The sequence below is a fragment of the Abramis brama genome, assembly GCF_963993115.1.
Source record: "Abramis brama genome assembly, chromosome: 3".
In the NCBI taxonomy this organism is placed as follows: Eukaryota; Metazoa; Chordata; class Actinopteri; order Cypriniformes; family Leuciscidae; genus Abramis; species Abramis brama.
In genome coordinates, this window is record NC_139965.1 from 43673577 (window position 1) to 43693194 (window position 19618).

Below are 19618 nucleotides of genomic sequence, written 5' to 3' on the forward strand. Positions count from 1 at the left end.
TTACGATGAGGTCAGTCTCAGAATACAATTCAAAATTTACATCAGAAATTCAGAAAAAGTATAAAGACATACAAATACTCCTCATTATATAAATACTTGCAAAATATGTGTTACATAATAAGAATTTGTGCAAATGACACAATTACACAGTACTATTCTATTAGAATTCTATTTTGTATTTTTTCAATTTCCCCCCTTATTTGTTTTTAATGACTAGATCGGTTCTGGTAATTTTCAGTTATTTTTAGTTATTTGTTTTTGTTTATAAGTTTTGTTTATATTTTTTTTTAGCAAAGTTAAGGGAAAAGGTCTAAACTCCTCTGCACACTTACATGTCCCTTCACATTTATTCATTTGTACTTTTATCCAAAATGACTTAAAAACAAGGAAGGCTACAACATAAACTATTCCTTTTATTTCCATTTTAAATTTTCTGTTTGAAAAGTATTAATTTGGACATCACCCATATTTTCCAGGGGGCAACAATTCAGGTTATGTATAAGAATCACTACACAACAAAAATAATTTTAACATCATAGAAGTGTTGCTTTTGTGAGTATGTAAATGTTTTCATTAACGTCAGGCATGGCACCTCCATTTTGTGAAACTGAAGTGCCAGGGTAAGCAGAAGGCAGAGCGGAGGGACAATAATGGTTGCCACTGGCACCATGGTTGGCATCAGACTCTCTTTTGTGTCTTTGTAAGATGGCATGCATTCGCCTGTTGGCACTCACACGGCAACCTAAATCTCTCGTATACCTCTCTGAATTGACCTTAGTCTCCACTCTTATTTACAAATAACATATGAAGTAATTTGTATATAAATTCTGTATTATAACAGTAATTTTATGTATTTTCCAAATATTTTAATATCTGTGTAGCATAATTGTAGTGGCTGACTCATGTTATAACTGTTATTCACTAAAGATATTTCTGACCTTTATATAATCTGAAAAAAAAAAAGACGAGTATGGAAGAAACTTCTGTCACCAAATTAATATTGGGTTCTCTGTTAAGGGCTTACCGTGGCAGTGCGGAGTGTTTTGCCTTTAGTATCCAGTGCCCATCTCTAGACAATGCCCTCACATTGTGCCAGTGCACACAGGGCGGCCATTTTGTTAGCGTTGTGCCAGGAGAGTGGTAGGAAGAGTGCCAGTGACTGAGGATGGCCGTTGATATCAAACCCTCTTTGTCTGCTTACTGCATGCCTTTGATTTGTTAATTGGCATCCGCAATGCAGTAGGCATGGAGGAAAGTTTCCTGAAAGCGGTGGAATGGCAGTTATTCACTTCCAGCTAAATAAAACCAAATGTAAAACAAAAGGGAATCTTTACTCACATCATAAGGAAATTGTGGTTGTGGTCTGTGGCTGTGAATTGAAAAGGTAAATCGTGTTCTGTGCTCAGCTGATTTTGATGTCCATATGCCAGCAAATGGTCCTTTGTAAGGTGACTGGAAGCCATTACTGCTTTTGTTCTATTTATTTCATAGAACAATTTACTTTTTTTCACAGTATAATTGTAAGTATTTTCACACTCCAACACAACTAGTGTTTTGTGTGCACTCTTTGTATTTCATCTCATGGTCTGGTTTAAATTTAAAGGTGTTTTAATCGCTATCCGCAGCACCTGGCATCCATAGGGGCATCAAACAGTTTGCCTCGGGTTTCTGGAAGAAGGCTTAGCAGACTCGCCAGTGTTTGCGATAGCACCTTAGTAAATGCCCAGCTGAATCCCCATTTAAAAGGTGGTGAAGAGGACAGGAATGAGGGGCGGCAAGCTTGTTGGTGGGCATCGTGCCATGCCCTGCCTCTGCACTTCACCAAGTCTGGCCATGCCATTTGTGTCTGCGCCTGTGCGTGCGCTGTTCTGCTTCATTCTCTCGTAAAATGATTATAACATCATCTAGATCACAGTTATTCTATATGAAAACAGAATTCAGAACAATCACAACAATCACATTTCCAGCAAATGAGAAAACAAAAGACAAGATATTTACATTCTGTTTTGTGTGATTGGCTCATTTCTGTTTTGTAGTCTTTTTTAAACTACTTCAAACATTTTTCAAATAAATAATTTTTTTTTGAAGATCTATTTTTATTAGCTGTAATTATCAATGCTTTGAAACTTTTTCAGCTAAAGTTGCTTGGACTGTTTCAGCTGTTCCAACTTTCTGATTCCACATTGGCCTTGTACATGTAAGTCAAGTCTGTACATGTAAAGTGATGCTCATTTTACTTCATAACTCATAAATCATGACTCTCACTTGCCAGGCCCTCTTTCAGTCAAGGGATGTATGCTAATAATTAGTATTGTATGATTGATGACATGTTTCATTAATGTACCTTTTTTTTTTGTGTCCGCTGCATTTTATACTGTGAGGAAAAATGTTGGTATAGGCTTTTTATACTAGAACAGTGACTAAGCAGAAATAGATTTGAAAAGGGACCAGCCGGTTTATATCAAAAAGGCATTTCTCATTTTAACCCAAGATATTTATTTTCCAGCACATTCTGAAATATGTTCACAACCTTTATCTCAGGGTTTACATTATCCTAAACACATGACATTATTTTTCAAATAAACACAAAACCTCAAAAATGCTAGTGTAAATTAAGTGCTGGTTCAAGCCTTTCATAAATATTTACATTTATCTGGCAGTTGGTTTGTTTCAAATATCTAGCCGCCCTTTTGTAAAGCTAAATAAAATGAATTAACAATTAATAAGGACATTTTACCTAAGTCCTCAAACACCAACAATAAACTGTCATGTTTTGTGCAGGAACAGTCAGCGTAACTCAACAACTAGAAGGTGTTACACAATCGCAAGAGCTCAACATATCAGTTACAGTGTGAAGGTGTCACGATTTCCTGCCCAAACTCCCTAGTTTATTTTGGTTCCCTGTGAAGTAGACAGTGTTTTATTGGCCGCTTTTCTGGTGTTGGATGGATTATTTCTCATTTGTTCTAGCATGTTAAAGAGGTCTGTTTTACGACTGCAGGACTTAGCTTTTGCCCCCGTGTCAAGACCTCACTAAAGATGTGGAAGGTGTCATGTGAAGTTTAATTGAGCACAACAGATCTTTGAAAACAAGGTGGCGACCTGTGGCGTGTGGGGGCAGGCAAGGGTGTCGTTTCGGGGGGCACCTGGACCCCCAGCTGACTCATGACCTCTGGATGTCTGGGTCAGCAGAGCGGTTGCCAGCTCCTTCAGAAGAGCTGGTCATTCATCAAACTCCCTCTCTCAACTTGCCAAAACCCCCAACACACACACACACACACACACACACACACACACACACACACACACACACACACACACACACACACACACACACACACACACACTGTGTTCCCTATTGGGCCTTTATTAGCAGTGTGTGTGTGCTCTGTAGAGGAGCTGTTTGTGGCTAGTTTTCCAGCTGACTGAGTATACGACAGGGTCAGGACTAGCCAGCGTGACCTAGAGGTCATCACCCCTGTCAGTGACTAAGTACAGCTTGTGGTTTCTCCACTTTCACTTTTTTCTTCCTGTCTGTCTCCTCCTATCTAATTCACACTGTCCCTGATGTCCACATACATGGGAAGTTAGACCAGAAGTATTCTTGAAACCACCGTGTGATTGCTCTTCCTGATTATGGGCACTAGAGAAAACTATGATGGAGCGATGGACGGATTGTGTAATTTTATTGTATAAGCGTAAGAGGTATCTAGGGTTATGGAAAGATTTGAAATGAAGCCGAAATACAGCAGATTGGATTTTGGGTGTTTGCTGTCGTAATTATGGCAGTAGTGCACAGCTGTTCCGTGCTCCGGCGCGGATAACGATCAGACTACATGCGTACCGTACCCAAGCCCAATCGAACCATGCTCTGGCTCACCTCTTCCAAACGGGCTAGGGTTGGCTAAGCGTATGGAGCGATCACATTAGTCAAACGAACCAGACTTTGGGGGTCAAACGCGCTCAGGCACAGTTCAGATCGCCTAGTGTGAGTACACCCTTAAATCCATACTTACTGACTGGTTTATCATAAATTATGACAATGGGTAGTTAAATGTGGACATCATGAGAAATATTTTATTAAGAATAAGTTAAAAAAATATTTTACCTCATTTTTGTTTTAGTATTGTTGTTTAGTATATAGTTAAGGCCTGTAATTGGCTTGTATTTATGCCACATCTAAAGAGACTGAATCGTCTGTATATACGCAAATTAATTACATTTTTTTTTAATTATTTCATAATTTGACAGTGGAAATGAATCATTATTATAATTAACTGAGACTATTCAATTCTTTACGATTACCATCCCTATTCTCAACTTTTGTTTTCTATATGAAGCTCTGCATTTCTAAATTCTTGCGATTTTCCTTTATGGGACAGACACATCGTCGTCACTGGCAGCGTTTACTGATGCAATATAAACTCCAGTGTGCTGTATTAATGATAATTTAAAGGACAGCTGGCTGGGACAAAACACACACAAACCCATTGACAATTTGGGACCATAACAGAAACTTGAAGGAAAACCAATACAGAATTACAAGTGTATGGAATGCAACAGGGCCACAGCATTTGTTTTTGTTCAGTCATTTATTTATTTATTTATTTGCTAATTGTTTCCAGTGAGCCCTTGTGGCGGAGGCAGTCATGAGTTTGTCCTTTGGAGTGAGACATAAAGTGTTCAGCACATCCACTTGATGGCCCGCAGCTACTGACTCGCTCCCAAAAATCAGTACAGATGGTTCATTTTTCTGCTCCCTTGCTCTGGTTTCTTCTCTGAACCACGCATTTGTTGGTGCTTTGCTTTCAAAAAAGAACTACAACGCACGACTTGGTTTCAGTTGTGGAAATGAAAGGCAATAGCTTCTGTTTGATGTTTTAGTACACTGGTGTACCGCCACATTAAACATAAAGAGGGAAAGAAAAGGAAGGAGGGGGGCGGCGGAGAAGCAGTGAAAGGATTTGCCACTACTGCTTCAATCTAGACGATAATCTTAGTGGCCTGTGGGTGTTGTGAGTGCTTTTCTGCTGAGTTTCCTCCGATTAAAGAGTCTGATTGACTAAAACACACATTCAAACATTTCTTTGCATCTCTGTTTATTTTTGCTCGACAACACTCCTTTTCTTTAGAACTGAAAGAAATCGGTACTAAAAGGCATATTAAACTGTTTTTATTCCAGAAACACCCTTTGCTTTAGCTACTAGTGCATTTCAAAGTATTTAAGCTGCAATTTTATGGTGGCATATATGTAGAGCGGTTCGTGCAGTCTGTTGAATACCAGAGCAGAGATAAAGACAGGCATACGCTGGCCTTATTTAACCTCCGGCATCCATTTGGATTTCTGTGGAGGAACATGATCCCCTTCTACTCCAAGCAGCCCAATGGTACAAGGCCATCTGATCGCATCCCACTGGATCAGTTCATGATGTAAGCATAACAGGAATGTCACTGGAAAACATTTGGATCCACAGCAATACTGCGGACAAATCTGCCGTAGAAATCTACAGATGCGTCTGTGATCTCTGAGCTGGAGCGGAGAGTGGGATGAGGTCGCAGTGCATTTGTGCTGAGCATGCAGTGAGGTCTCTGAAGCAGAGGCTGCAGTACTGATTAGTATTCTGCATGGCCCGCGGTGACTAGCTCATGCAAAAGCCATAACCTATCGAACACATTCCCTTAGTCTAATCCATTTAGAGCTCCCTCCAGCTCTCTGGCCTCCCTTATTGATCCCCCCCACCCCTCTACCGTCTCTCCTCTTAGCCCGCTGTTGGTTCAATTCAGTGGTGTACTGTTACTCCACATGCTGCCGCAAAGGAAATCTCCCCCACCCTTTCATTTGTTCTCTCTCCCTCTCTACTTTCTGTCGTGCTGTCTTACATTCTGCACTTTGTTTCTCTTTTACCTTGTTGCCTGTTGCTTCTTTCTTTCTTTCTTTCTTTCTTTCTTTCTTTCTTTCTTTCTTTCTTTCTATCTTTCTTGAGTTCTTTTTTTCGAAGAATATCTTCGAGAAATAATATATTTTCAGGAAAAAAGGTCTAAAAAAAAAAAAACTCAAGAAGAAATCTTGAATTAGGCCTAATTAGGGACTCTTTGTTGACTGAATACCCTCAGGCTCAAGCACACTACAACCTCCCTCGCCTTCTTTCACACACTGTAATGTGTACATAAATGTTTGTAGTTATGAGGAGTGTGGAAGGGTCTGTGCTGCAGTGTGGGTGCTGCTTCACCCCGTGTTTGAGTGGGTGTCTGAGTGTGTGGTCGGGAGAAGGGGTATTCCCTTTGGAATGTTTTATCAAAAGTGGTGGAAGCTCAGCCTATCACGAATGTTGACTTAAATGCCAGAGTCTACTATCATGAAAAAATGGGAAAGTATGTTGGAAAATGAACTCTCTTTTCAGGGGTCACAGACTTTCCTGCTTTGCCTCTTGGCTTTTTGTTTTTTCTAAAGACTTATCTTGTGTTACTCAAAGCCGTTTCCACACAACCTCACATCATTGGTGTAGACGGAGGCTTTGTGAGAACCCATAATGCATTGGTGATCCCTGGGGCCCTCTTACAAGAGGACCAGCACCGACCTCTCCTTCCCTCAAAATGAAGAAGGATGGCCTCATCCTCCCTTACAGTATCTCACTGTATGGGGTGTCTGGGTCTTTCCCCCCAGACTGGACCAGCACCACCCCATAATGGCCTCTTCTCCTCTCTGCCATCAACCAAACGTGCTAATCATGCATCTACGCCAATGGAGATCATCCAGAGAGAAGCAGACAAAAGGGAAAGACAGAGGGGGCTTAGGGTTAAGGTAGCTGAGAAACCCATATTGAGACCTGGGGAGCTGAAGAGGGCACAAGACAGACGTGAAGAGAGAGAGTCTGGATTCCTCCGTGGTGGGACAGTCAGTGTCTTTCACATCTCTATGCTGATGGGCGTCCTTCATTAGGGGGACAGGCCCGATGAATAGCTGCCAGAGAAGGCCAGAGACAATCGAGGAGGTTGCCATGGGACACAGTGACTTCTCCCCCCTCGGCCCACAGTTAAAGTCTTTTCATGGCAGACAGGATTCAGAGTGATGGCCGTCTCTTCTTTTGTGTTGTCTGGTACAGTACCTCCCGTTGCTGAGACAGACAACCCAGAGGTAACAGTGTGGAAGGGTTGGGAAGCAACAATGGGGTCAAGTCTGTCAAAAAGATGACCCCCAAGACGTAAAACACATTATGAATGACTTTGTATGGGGTTAAAAGTTTCTGCTTAAGCATCATCTATAGTGCAACATGTCACACGCTCTTTATCTGCCCTAACTTTTCCTTTAAGACATTTTCTCTAGTCTTAGCACTGATTGGTTGCTTAGAGGAAACTGCTTCTTTATCAAAGCCTATTAGTCACGTCTACCTTTAGAATTACTTTACTATTCAATGAAGCAGACAATTGTAACCAGAATGGTGATAAACAGGTCAAAAAAACTGCATATACTTACCTTGAAGAAGAGACACAAGCTATATCTGGAAACAAGTTTTGCACTGGCAAGAACCACTTGAATAAGGAAAAAAATCTCATTGAAATAAGTAAGTTCTAGTCCCTCAAGTATAGCCACACAAGTGCTATTTCTCTGTAGCTGAGTGACCAGTGAATCCTGTATGGACATCCTGTGAGGTGGGTCAACATAAAAACTAACCCGCGGCAATCATGGGAACGACAGATGTCAAAACATACTTCTCCAGTCTCTTTCCCCCAGTGATAATAGCATCCTGTTTTCACACGGCTTCATTGTATAAGGGCAGATTTTGGTAAAAAAGAAAGAAAGAGCAGGAGAGAACAAGAAGAGTGCGTTGAATTAGTTTAATTATAGTTGATAGACCTGATAGTACAGATAATGAAGTTGTCTAATCAGTTAAAAAAATAGCTAGTGACTTCAGGTACCACAAGGACTATTTTTGAGGCATGTTTATGCAGGATTGGGAGTTACCAGTTTCTTTCATTTCACTAGTAATCCACCCACAGAGCAAATATTCATCACACTTTGTTAATCTACAAAGATGAGCAGAGATATATCCTAAAGAGTCATATTAGGTTAGTGATTCTGAGTAACTTTATTACTTGGTTTGTAATAAAAGTAATTTAAGTAAAATTAAACAGACACTAGTAGTTTGTGTATTAGTGCTTGCATGAGACAGTACCACTATTTCAACTGTCAAAACTAATACCAGTGTGATTTCACAATTCTCAATACCAGTTTGATTCCAATACAAAACTTATAGGTGAAACATACTCCTTTATTAAATTAAATTAAATTAAATTAAATTAAGAGCAATGAGTGAGTTTCAATGTAATAGGTCTTTTAGGCTATATGTTTTAAAACTGTTCTACAGTTTTCATAGTTTGATTGTAGAAAGACTTTTATCGTTCCATAATTTATCTTGGCATAAAAGTATTCGACTCGTCAATGAAATACTGCTATTTTTGACATCCCCAGTGTGGATCCACCTGTCACTGATAGTGAACTTGTTGCTGCTTTCAGCTCTTCGTTTCTGAAGAAGTCTGTTCCGGTAATTTGCCCTATCCGGTGACAGTTCAGAGCCGAGGGTTCTGGGAAGTTGGTGTGTTAAACTCAGAGCGCTGCGGAACTAGCAGTTGGGCTGCGGTGATTAAACGCACTCTGCCGGTAACGGGGCCGCTAATGAATACAGGGCTTTAACGGCTACGTATGTGCCTCATTATGAGAGCCTGCACTGAAAGGATATACGCATTGGCTCCGGATTACTGGAATTTTTCTCAAATTGGCCTGCCTTTCTGCTGGCCCAGGAATCTAGCTGCTGTTTTTTTCCCTCTCTCTCCTTCTCCCCCGATGTGCCTCTCTGACTTTTGTAGAACATGCACCCACCCACACACATACTCTCTCACACACACACACACACACATGCAGAAAAACACACGCTCACCCACACTTCAGTTCCTAAAGCCTGCACTTAGACAAAATCAGGCATACAGCTTTGATAACCGCAGCTCTGCCATGGCATTTGTCAGTACTGCCAGTATATTTTTGTATGCAAGTACTTCAGATTTGGGTCCCGAGTTCAGCCGTGGAAGTTTGTAATTAAGGATGTTACATGTGCATAGGCCCTGAACCCACACTACATTTATGCTTTTTTCCCAAAATAATAAAGTAATTATGCGGTCCAATAAAGTTTGCTATGACAGAGAAAGCATATTACTACAGCTGTGCTTGGTCAAATGTGTACACATTGCATTTTTACTTTTCACCCATGGTCAACGTACGAACGATTAAAAATGAACAGATTGCGGTGACGTGTGACCAAAAAGGCAAGGAAAGGGACACTTTATAGGTCAAAGTAGGCTTTTCTTTTTGATTACTGGGTTGGAAACTAGTCCTGGCTTCACTGTGGCCATTGTTTTGTGATACCCACTTGACCACATTTACCCCTGAACCTGAAAACATCCCAATCCATAACTGCCAGCTGGAATTTCCTCCAGCTCATTCATTTGCCATCAGTGGAGCTGCATTACAATGTTTTGTAGTGTCTTTTCTGAGCACCAGAACAATGCCACCTTTGCTCAGACACAGACTTGAACTTTTAATTCTGCGTTAAGAAGGATTAGAGGAAAGTTGACCATTGTTCTCCAGAGAGGATGTATCATATTTAGCCTTTCCCTTACATTGACAAATGCAGGATTGCTAAACTTTCATTTCTTCATAATGCATTTTTGTGTGTAATGAAGGGAGATTATTCATGGGAATAATAACACAAGCACATCTCATGTCTGTTCTTTCAGTGTCAGGTGAACCCCAACCATCCTAATCAGGGTGTCCCTAAGATTAATTATTCAAGTAAGTTGATTATTAAAACCCAGCAATAAAGAGTAAAACAACAATCGTCCTTCAAGGACAATAACGTGTTTTGGTATTTGGTATTTGGTACATCTTCATGAGCTAATGCCGAAGATATTGGGCAGTGAACAAGAGAGAAGCCAGGACTCTTATGACTTGAACCAAAACCCACCATGTGTGTCTTGTTAAGGGCAGTTATGACAAATGGCAGCAGCTGTACAAACTAATCTCTCTGTAGCTTTCACACATGGCATTCAATTAACAATGGGCCACTGTCAGACTGTAATCCACAGCTCGCCAACCTGCCCCTACTCCCGCTGGCCTAGCAAACCTCCGCATGTGTATGTGTGGAGAAATGTCTTAAAGTGCTTGATGTGTTTTTATTGAGCTGACGTTAGCTTGGCATGACCAGGTCAATCAAATGTGGGTTTGTGTAGGTCAATATGAGTGTGCTTTTGTGCATATAGCATTCGCACATGTACAGTGTTTATGAATAGAAATAGTTAAGGTATTTAGGTCACTATATGTAGCCAAAAGACGCTTGTGCATGCACGCACACTTACACAGCTGCTGGAGCTTGCTTGTGTGTACGTGTGGCGGGAAGTGGCTTGTCAGGGGCTACATTCCCACTGGGTTTGTAATGATGAAGTGTATGTTGCAGTGGTCACTGTCGGCTCGGCTCGACTCAACAAAACCCTTCAAGAGACCAGTGTCCTACCATTCCACAATCAGGATCAACAATCATAGCGATAAGCAAAAATTAATTCAAGATGGCATATGAGATTTTATAAAAAAAAAAAGTTTAATTAAATGCCAAAAATGTGAGATAAAATAGTTGTATCTAATAAAAATGGACTATTGTTGTCAATATTTGTATGTACAGTACTGTATTATATTCATTGCAGCTCTTTATTACAATATTGAGTTGTTAGAAGTTTGCTGTACCCTTCAAATTGCGCAAATTGAAATTGCGAATTGAAAATACGCCCAATGGAAATTTCGCAAAATCCCCCATATATTGCAAAAAAGTTTTTACGCTCGCATGAGGTGCTTTTTCAGGCAATTCGAAAAATGAGTATTTCGCAAAACTGCAATGGAAACGTTTTTTCCACATTTACAGGTCACCTGGTGTACATAACAGTCGATCATTCTTTAAAGTTTGGACAAAGACGAGACAGAGTTCTTTATTAAACTCATAAAAGACAAAGGAATTACGGGAATACTGGATTCTAAACAACAAAGAAATGCCACAATTTATCAAGACCTTGAATTAGATAAAAGGGAGAAACACCCAGAAACACCTCAAACAATGGCCTCTCCCAAGTATAAGGGGCTTTCCATGCCATTAATGCTTGGATAACATACCTACGTCTCCTTAGATTAAAAATAATGGCTAGTGCGGTGGCTGCAATATACTTAAATCTACCAACATCCGTTGCCATGATTTTTGGAACGACTTATCGCAAAATAACTTTTTAGTTGCGTAAATGGAAACGCCGTCATTTTGCAATCGTTCTTTTATTGACATTTAGAAAATATCGCAAAAGTTTCACGCAAATCTGTAATGGAATGTAATGGCTACTGTTAGCTTAGCAACATGCTAAAGCCAAACTCGATTGGAATAAGCTGTGTTGCATTTTTGTGGTGTAACAGAGTTCAACTAGGGATCAATGAAGGTCCTGAAGGGGTTTGTGGGCAGAAACATTGAACATGGGATTTTATTTAAAATATATTCTTTATATTTATTTTAACTGTGGTACATTAATTATCTGAAAACCATTATAGAAGGCATATTTGTTAAAGTTATTAATGGAAGTTTTTATAACGTTTTCTTTTAGGCTCCCTACTGTAGGTTGACTGAAAGTCTAGGTTGGGGGTCCCCTTGTTTGTGAGCATTAAAAACTCTAACTTAGTTAGGATCCATTTCAGTTAGCGAGCTCAGCTGCCTTGCTTACTTCTAAGGGAGCATCACAACTGAAATGGATCCTAACTAAGTAAGAGTTATGTTTTGGAATTGAGCCATTTGGAAACCGTAGAATGAGAGGGTCGCAGTTTTGTTGAGACCCTTTAGTTTGGACAATCATGCATGGAAAGTTGGTCAGAAGTATATTGTGGCATTAAATATGGAATAGAAAATGAACGACTGACCGATATAAGGAAAAGGTGTTCCACTATACCAGGCTTGAAATGGCTGAGTAGTATCAGAACGCATGAATGAAAAACTGAATGAGAAAAAGGGTTGCCTTTTTTTTCCTATGCTGAATCCAAGAATAATTAAGCTCAGTCCTTCTGGCTGTGGACAAAGCCACAGCGTTATTGAAGTGAGAGGGAAGGTTTGTAAGAGTGTGGGGAAGATGTAACCAGAACTGGCAAGAGTAGTGACCAGCCCCATGCCACACACACACACACACACACACACACACACACACACACACACACACACACACACACACACACACACACACACACACACACACACACACACACACACACACAGTACAGGATTTATTCAATGAGATTCTTCATTCAAGCTTTCATGTCAAGACTATTTTATAGATAAATGACCCTTCATGTTTGTGTGATATTTTGTTAAAGGATTAGGATAAACACCAGCCTTATTTGTTGGGTCACATTTTAATGCATAGTATTGTGGTTATGAACATTGCCCATTGTAAGACAACTTCCCAGTTAGATGTTACTTAACATTTTCTGCTGCCGTTTCCTCAGAACTACATTAAAGTGTCATGAAACCTCTCCTGTTTTAACCTGGCCGTTCACACCTCATAGTTGAAAAAGTCTCTAGAAATGGGCGTGTAAAGCTTTGTAGAAGCTGGAAAAGGGGAAACGACCTGCAACACACTCATTATACAGACATTATTAAAATATGACCACAGAGAAAACAAAAACAAAAAACACAGCGTTGAGTGCACCTTGATACATTTTAAAAATATAACAAGACAACAAACTCCCCAAAACAAGGGAGAAACACAGAAGAACATTTAAAAAGTCTTATAATAATTTCATTACATTTAAGAGCACTACAGTCTCTCAAAAAACGACACACTTCAGTTTAACACAGAATAGTTATTTTTTGCCCATTGTTCTTCGAATTTTTGGCCTACATCTTCTGTGTATCAGGATAATCCATCGAGTCATCGCGTTCATGATCAGTCGTACCGCTGTATTAGTGTCCTTATTTGCAACAGGCTGAACAGGCAGAGCTGAATGAACAGCGCTGAAATGGTCTTTCGTGATGTTTGAATTCTCCACTGTAATGCGATCTCATGCATACTACAGCACAGTGATTGGATTGATCAAGCTCTTTCTCGTAAAAAAAAAATGCAGAGAAGCGCTCAGAAACGGATGACGTAGAATCGTGCTCTCCAGCCCCGGCAGCCAATCACATACTCCGGATGCACGCTTCTATCTCAGATTCTGTGACATTACTTTGACTTTACTTTTCAACCCGGAAGAACAAAATTGCTCTGAAAAATGCAAAATTAACCAGCTTTTATTGTTTTCAGTGATGCAGCATATACATATCTGTTAAAAATGTGTTTTGGAGTTTCATGACCCTTCAACGGTAGTGACCTAAATGTATTCCTCCCATCATATATAACTCACATGCATAATATTTTTCTAAAAAGCATTAAAAATAAGAGAAAATAAGAGAATAGTGATACGTTTATTTATCGTTCTTTATGGTTAATACACAGTTACCTCAAGAAAACATCTGTTTACTAGCCTACTGTACATAGGGCTTTTCACACTGCGCATAACCCCAGGTCATCGTTCTTCTAAACCCTGATTTTAACTCCGGGTAATGTTTCATACTTTGCATCAATTAAAGTGAAGAAGAGACGGTTTCATTCTTATCTTCATTCTTACCTTAATGTAACATTAACCCAGGCTTTAGGAATGTACAATGTAAAATATCAGTTTATGAATACCCAGGATAAATTGTTAACCCTGGGTAAATTATGAGCAGTGTGAAACATGAAGCCAGATAATTGAGGATTCCATTTATCCAGGGTTTAGAATAACCCAGGGTTAACCATTAAATCAAGTGTGAAAAGTAGAGATTTACCAGTTGAGCGGCCCTAAATCGGAACCGGATTTTGCTCCAAATACACAATCGTTTTTTCGTTTTATTTTGGCCGATCTCTATTCCGGACTTGCGCAATTGCAATAATTTCTCAAAATGTAATTTGTAAACAGGACGTTAACACAGGCCAGAGATGGAACACACTGAAGACGGATGAAAAAAGGAGTACAGAGATGTGCCAGCAGAGTAAATACTGTACCAGGCACAGCAAGCTCACTGTTTGTGATGCCGGACATATTGAAAGAAAATATAAATATTGAATTGGGGGTGGGGGTTTATATGAATTTATCGCTAAAGGGAACCGACTGTCATCAGAAAAGTTTTGATGGCAACACAGGTTCCTCTTACCTCTGTATAATGCCTGTTTATAAGCGTAGCGCTGCTTGGTGTACGATGATAATACTTTATTTGTCCCTCTTAAGGGAAATTTGTTTTGGGCAATACAGATAAGCCATGTAACAAGATACATGCATCAGTAACAATCACACACTTGTGTCCTTTGCACTAAAGTTTAACAATCCTGTGGCCAATGGAAAAATGGAACCGTTACAGCGGTAACCAAGGAAAAACTATATCACTGCTGTTCCATAAGCGCCACATACTGTTGGAGAGTGAATTTGCATTTTCATTCAGTCTATCTGCTGTTTTTGTTTTGTGCAGGTGTGTCTTATCTAGCATAATTCCACAAATCTAAAATCACACCATTCTGTTTTTGCTTTAAATCTTGAAATTATACAATTTAATTTAAATCGAAAACAACTGCTCATGCTGCATGTGTGTAGCATCTTTGTTTGTATCATGATTAAATTCAGTGGTTGTCTCTAATTTCAAATGTGTGTGTATATGTATTTATTTATTATTATTGTTATTATTATTATTATTTTATTTTTAGGGTCAGTTTGGCCTGTTATAGAGCATATAAACAACAAATAAATTTGCTTAAAGAAAAAAAAAGAAAAAAAATCTGCTACCGGTATCAGAATCGGCCAATTTACTTTTAAAATAATTGGAATCGGCAATAAAAAAATAATGATCGGTGCATTACTAGTGAAAAGCCCTCATGATGTACACGCATACACAGAGGTGGGCACAAATACATCAAAAACTATTTTGTTACAAACTACAAATACTGGCTCATGAAATGTAACAAAATAAAATACAAAATACTGATGTGAAAAATGTATTTAAATAAAATACAAGTAATTAGTATTTTGAAAATACAAAAATACTCCCACAATAATCTTAAAGGGTTAGTTCACCCAAAAATGAAAACTCTGTCAGTAATTACTCACCCTCATGTTGTTCCAACCCCGTAAGACCTTCGTTCATCTTCGGAACATAAATTAAGATATTTTTGATGAAATCTGAGAGCTGGATCACTGCTCCATAGGCATAAGGCATTATAACTTGCTGGCCCAGAAAATGTATTAAAGACATTGTTAATATAGTCCAAGTGACTACAGTGGCTCAAATCTTAAGTTTATAAATCTTAAGTTTATAAATCTTAAGTTTATAAATCTTAAGTTTATAAAGTTTATAAGTTTATAAGAATACTTTTTGTGCGCAAAAAAAAAAGAGACTTTATTCCACTATTCATTTCCTTCTCTCTGGGCCTCGAGTTATTTCACGTAGTGTTTTAGCGCAGCGCATCTGTGTTGCAGGTCACACGCATCACACACATGACCATCGTCGGCCAATAGTGAGCCTACGTGTGACGTGCAACACAGACGCGCTGCGCAGTTATACTACGTGAAAAAACTCGAGGCCCAGAAAGAAGGAAATGAAAAGTGGAATAAAGTCGTTATTTTTGTGTTTTTTTGCGCACAAAAAGTATTCTCGTCGCTTTATAAACTTAAGATTGAGCCACTGTAGTCACTTGGACTATATTAACGATGTCTTTAATACATTTTTGGGGCCAGCAAGTTATAATGTCTTAGAAGCCTATGGAGGAGTGATCAGCTCTCAGATTTACTAAAAAATATCTTAATTTGTGTTCCGAAGATGAACGAAGGTCTTACGGGGTTGGAACAACATGAGGGTGAGTAATTACTGACAGAATTTTCATTTTTGGGTGAACTAACCCTTTAATGCCGTTTTTAAGAGGAGCAGCGCCACTTCTTCTCCTGTGTTCAAAACTCATTCACTTCTTGGAGGGAGCCCAGTCTACAGGGTGTCACGTGATTTTCGTGCATCTAACCTGGACATTGCCATTGCCAACATCAGACCGAAAATATGGCAAAATCATTTACTATGGTGATAAGCATATGGTGATTTTTCTTAAGTATTTAAGTATTTGAAATACTCTAAATACACTCCCTCAAAATATTTTGTTACAAACTACATTTTATTTTTTCCACACCTGCAAAATACAAATTACAAAATACACTAAAGTAATTAAATACGTATTTAAAATACATTTAATTGAAATACTGCCCATGTCTGCGCATACATCAGTTGTAGACTACGATCAGATGTAGAGGCTGTGCAGAAAATAGACAAGCTGTATCAATAGTAGTACTTGATTAGGCTAGAACCACTGTTGCTGTTACTTGTACTTAGAGTATTTGAACGGATTTGATTTATAGAGGATTTGAACAACTAAGTAATAACTTTTTCATATAAATTATGCAGCATTATGTGTGTCACACACATGAATGACTCTTCAAAACGTTTGATTGATTAAGGAGAGGTTTGCTACTTTTCTTTGGGATTGACTAGCAAGCTAAGCAATCACCTAGCAACTCCTTAGCAATGCATTAAAGGACACGCCTTACACACCTTAGCAACCACTTAGCACCGCGCTGGAAACCACCTGAACAACCTGTGGTGGCGAATATTACATAAGCAAACACCACTTACATTTTCTCTAAACACCACTCACATTTTCTCTAGAAAGCATAAGAATCTATTTTGGCTTGTGTTTTGAAAAGTGATCCCATTGAATTGAAGTGAATTGGACAAGTTAAAGGCTTTGAATAACATTTACACAAGGATATCCTTGCATCCATTTTTTTTATTTGATTCACCTTTTCAAGAGAGCAGTGCTGATTCAGAGTGTGTTGGCTTCATTCAAGCACCAACTTTTATAGTCCTCAGTATTGTGAGTAAAGCTCTCGCACTTGTTGTTTCTCTCTTTCACTCATGTTATCTTGTGGGATTTGGACAGTCAGCTCTGCTTAATGCTGCGGTTTGGCTGGAAGCTGGTAAGGCTGGTGCTCTTAAAGGAGGATCTGATCTTATATGAGCTGATGTGTGAGTGCAGAAAGCAGAACAGCACAGGGCTTTGTGACGACACGCAAACTCGCTCTTCTCAGTAAGGGATCCGCTGCACCTGCGGATTCACTAAGTACAAAGGGCCACCGCCAATCATTCTGCTACTGTGCTTGTCTGGCATCTCCCAAGGAGATCAGATCACCCTGAAAGAGAATGTGTGTTTGTGTGTGTGTGTGTGTGTGTGAGGCTGTGTCAGCAGCTACATCACTGCTATATAATAAATCACAGGATTTTACAGTTATCTTGGCATTGCTTGCATGTGTAACACAACTTTAAAATCTCTTTAAAATCCCAAGCATGCTGAGAGAGAGAGAGAGAGAGAGAGAGAGAGTGTTTATATATATATATATATATATATATATATATATATATGTTTGAGTTCAGGCCAGGACACAGACTGGCATGTTGCATGTGACTTTAGTCACGCACACCCACTATGACAACCTGACAACCACTATGACAAGTATAATTCACAGTATGTATAGTAATGATTACAGAGCCCACTAAACTAATGCCCACCATATAGGGAAAAATACATTATATGAAACTTTAAATAACAAATCATCAGGTAAAATTATTTAATAAAATCTAATGATTTTTTTCAAAGCTCAGGAAATATTATGCTTATGTTTAATTTAAGTATCAGCTGGGTCTGAGATGTTTGTCCTAAAGTATATATTGTGTGTTCTGTGATATAGAAATCAAAATAAAAACAACTGAGACAATTATTATTAATGAACCATATACTGTTAAGCCGATAACTGATAAATAAATATTAAAGTTCTGTGCTATTTATTCTAAATTAATTAATTATATTACACTAAAAATAAAATCAATCTTTTAAATGCTACAAGTGAATTTACACATTACAACTTTATAATGCACGATATGTTTATAATGATTACCTTTAAGTGTGCATTAGAAAATGGCAAAGGTAATATAGGTGTAAAAAATTGGGAAAAGAGCACGACCAATTAAATATCCGAAATCGACTAATATCAGTAAATTAAAAAAAATTCTAATATCAGTCTATAACTGATATAATGCATCTCTAACAATTTTTTAATTAATTTGAATTGCATGTTCCGATAATTTGGTTTTGTTGTCAAAATCTTTGATTCTATACTGAAATCTGACTTTTAATTGCAGTCATTCGCTATGTAAATCTGAGCAGGTTTTTTTTTTTTTTTTTTACAACTCTAGATGTGATCTCATGTGATTTTGAGGGTCTTGTTCTCAAGAGACAATCTGAGAAGCAGAACACTTTTGCTAATTTGCTCCATTTTATCTTGTTACTGTGTCTAGGAGAAACAGTTAAAGACCCCCTGCGGTGAAAATCAAGTTTTTAATGTTGTTTATATGTCAATGTGGTGTTTTTAATGTGCTTTAAGACAAATCATGTGCAATTTCACAAGTCAACACCATGCTGAGTGTTTTCTCCTTAAAACTGCAGTAAAAAAAAAAAAAACACTCTCAAAAACGTGTTTGAAATCGCCAGAGTTCCTTACGTCACAAACTACCAATCACGGCAACGTGCCGGCGGGCTTTAGCATATTATCATTACTATACTGTGTATTTTTATATAAAAAATCGGGTATATTTAGCAATATAGCGGGTGAATTATGTATGTAATGTATATTACGATGTTATGATGAACTATATGCCTTTCTAAACTGACGTTCTACATTTTTCAAAGCATTTGTAAGGATGCTGATTTTTAGAAGGCAGCTGTCTAACTCTGAGATGGCGAATGGGAAAATGGTTTGGGCGATACATAAAACGCATTACCATTCTGATACATCGACTTATAATTAATTTTTCCACTTCTTCTTCTGAATCAGTTTCTGGTTGAAACATATATGGCTGAATTAAACCAGTATTTCCACTTGCCATTTAGCAGCATTTACTACAGTAAAGTTGACCGAGTGGATCAGGCATTCTAAGCTGATGTGAGTGTGGAGGCTGGGCTAATTCGCATATTCATGATTCCGTGTTTACTAAATGAAGCAAGGGTGTAGAGTTACATTCAAGCTATTTTAATAAAAAAGAAAAAAAATCACAGGATAAAACTTTAAATATGTAATTTTGGTGCTCAAAGATGAGATTTAAGTGATAAAATTATTGACTACAGGGGGACTTTAAGTTTAAAGATCTCATTTGTGATTTCCCCCTACGGGTTGGCAGTAGTTTATTTTAGTTATGGAATTTGACTTCCCAGTACTAAAAGTCCTCCCCTGTCTGGTCCACTGTGTCTTCACAGGGAAACTCCAGCTCTCACCCTAAGCTGCCATGTAGTCAAATGACACAGACAGTCTTGTTTTACTCCACCAACAAAAGCTATGAATTCCTTAAGAATGGCCTTGTGTTTGTGAGCGCACCCCTGCGGGACCTCCGCT

The 19618-nt window shown here is 38.6% G+C and overlaps 1 protein-coding gene across 19 annotated transcripts in view; it reads left to right on the forward strand.

Annotated features, from left to right (window-relative positions):
- LOC311079499 (nuclear factor 1 B-type-like) overlaps positions 1 to 19618 on the forward strand; it is a 99354-nt gene that overhangs the window by 21427 nt on the left and 58309 nt on the right. The gene's annotated exons all lie outside the window — the stretch shown is intronic.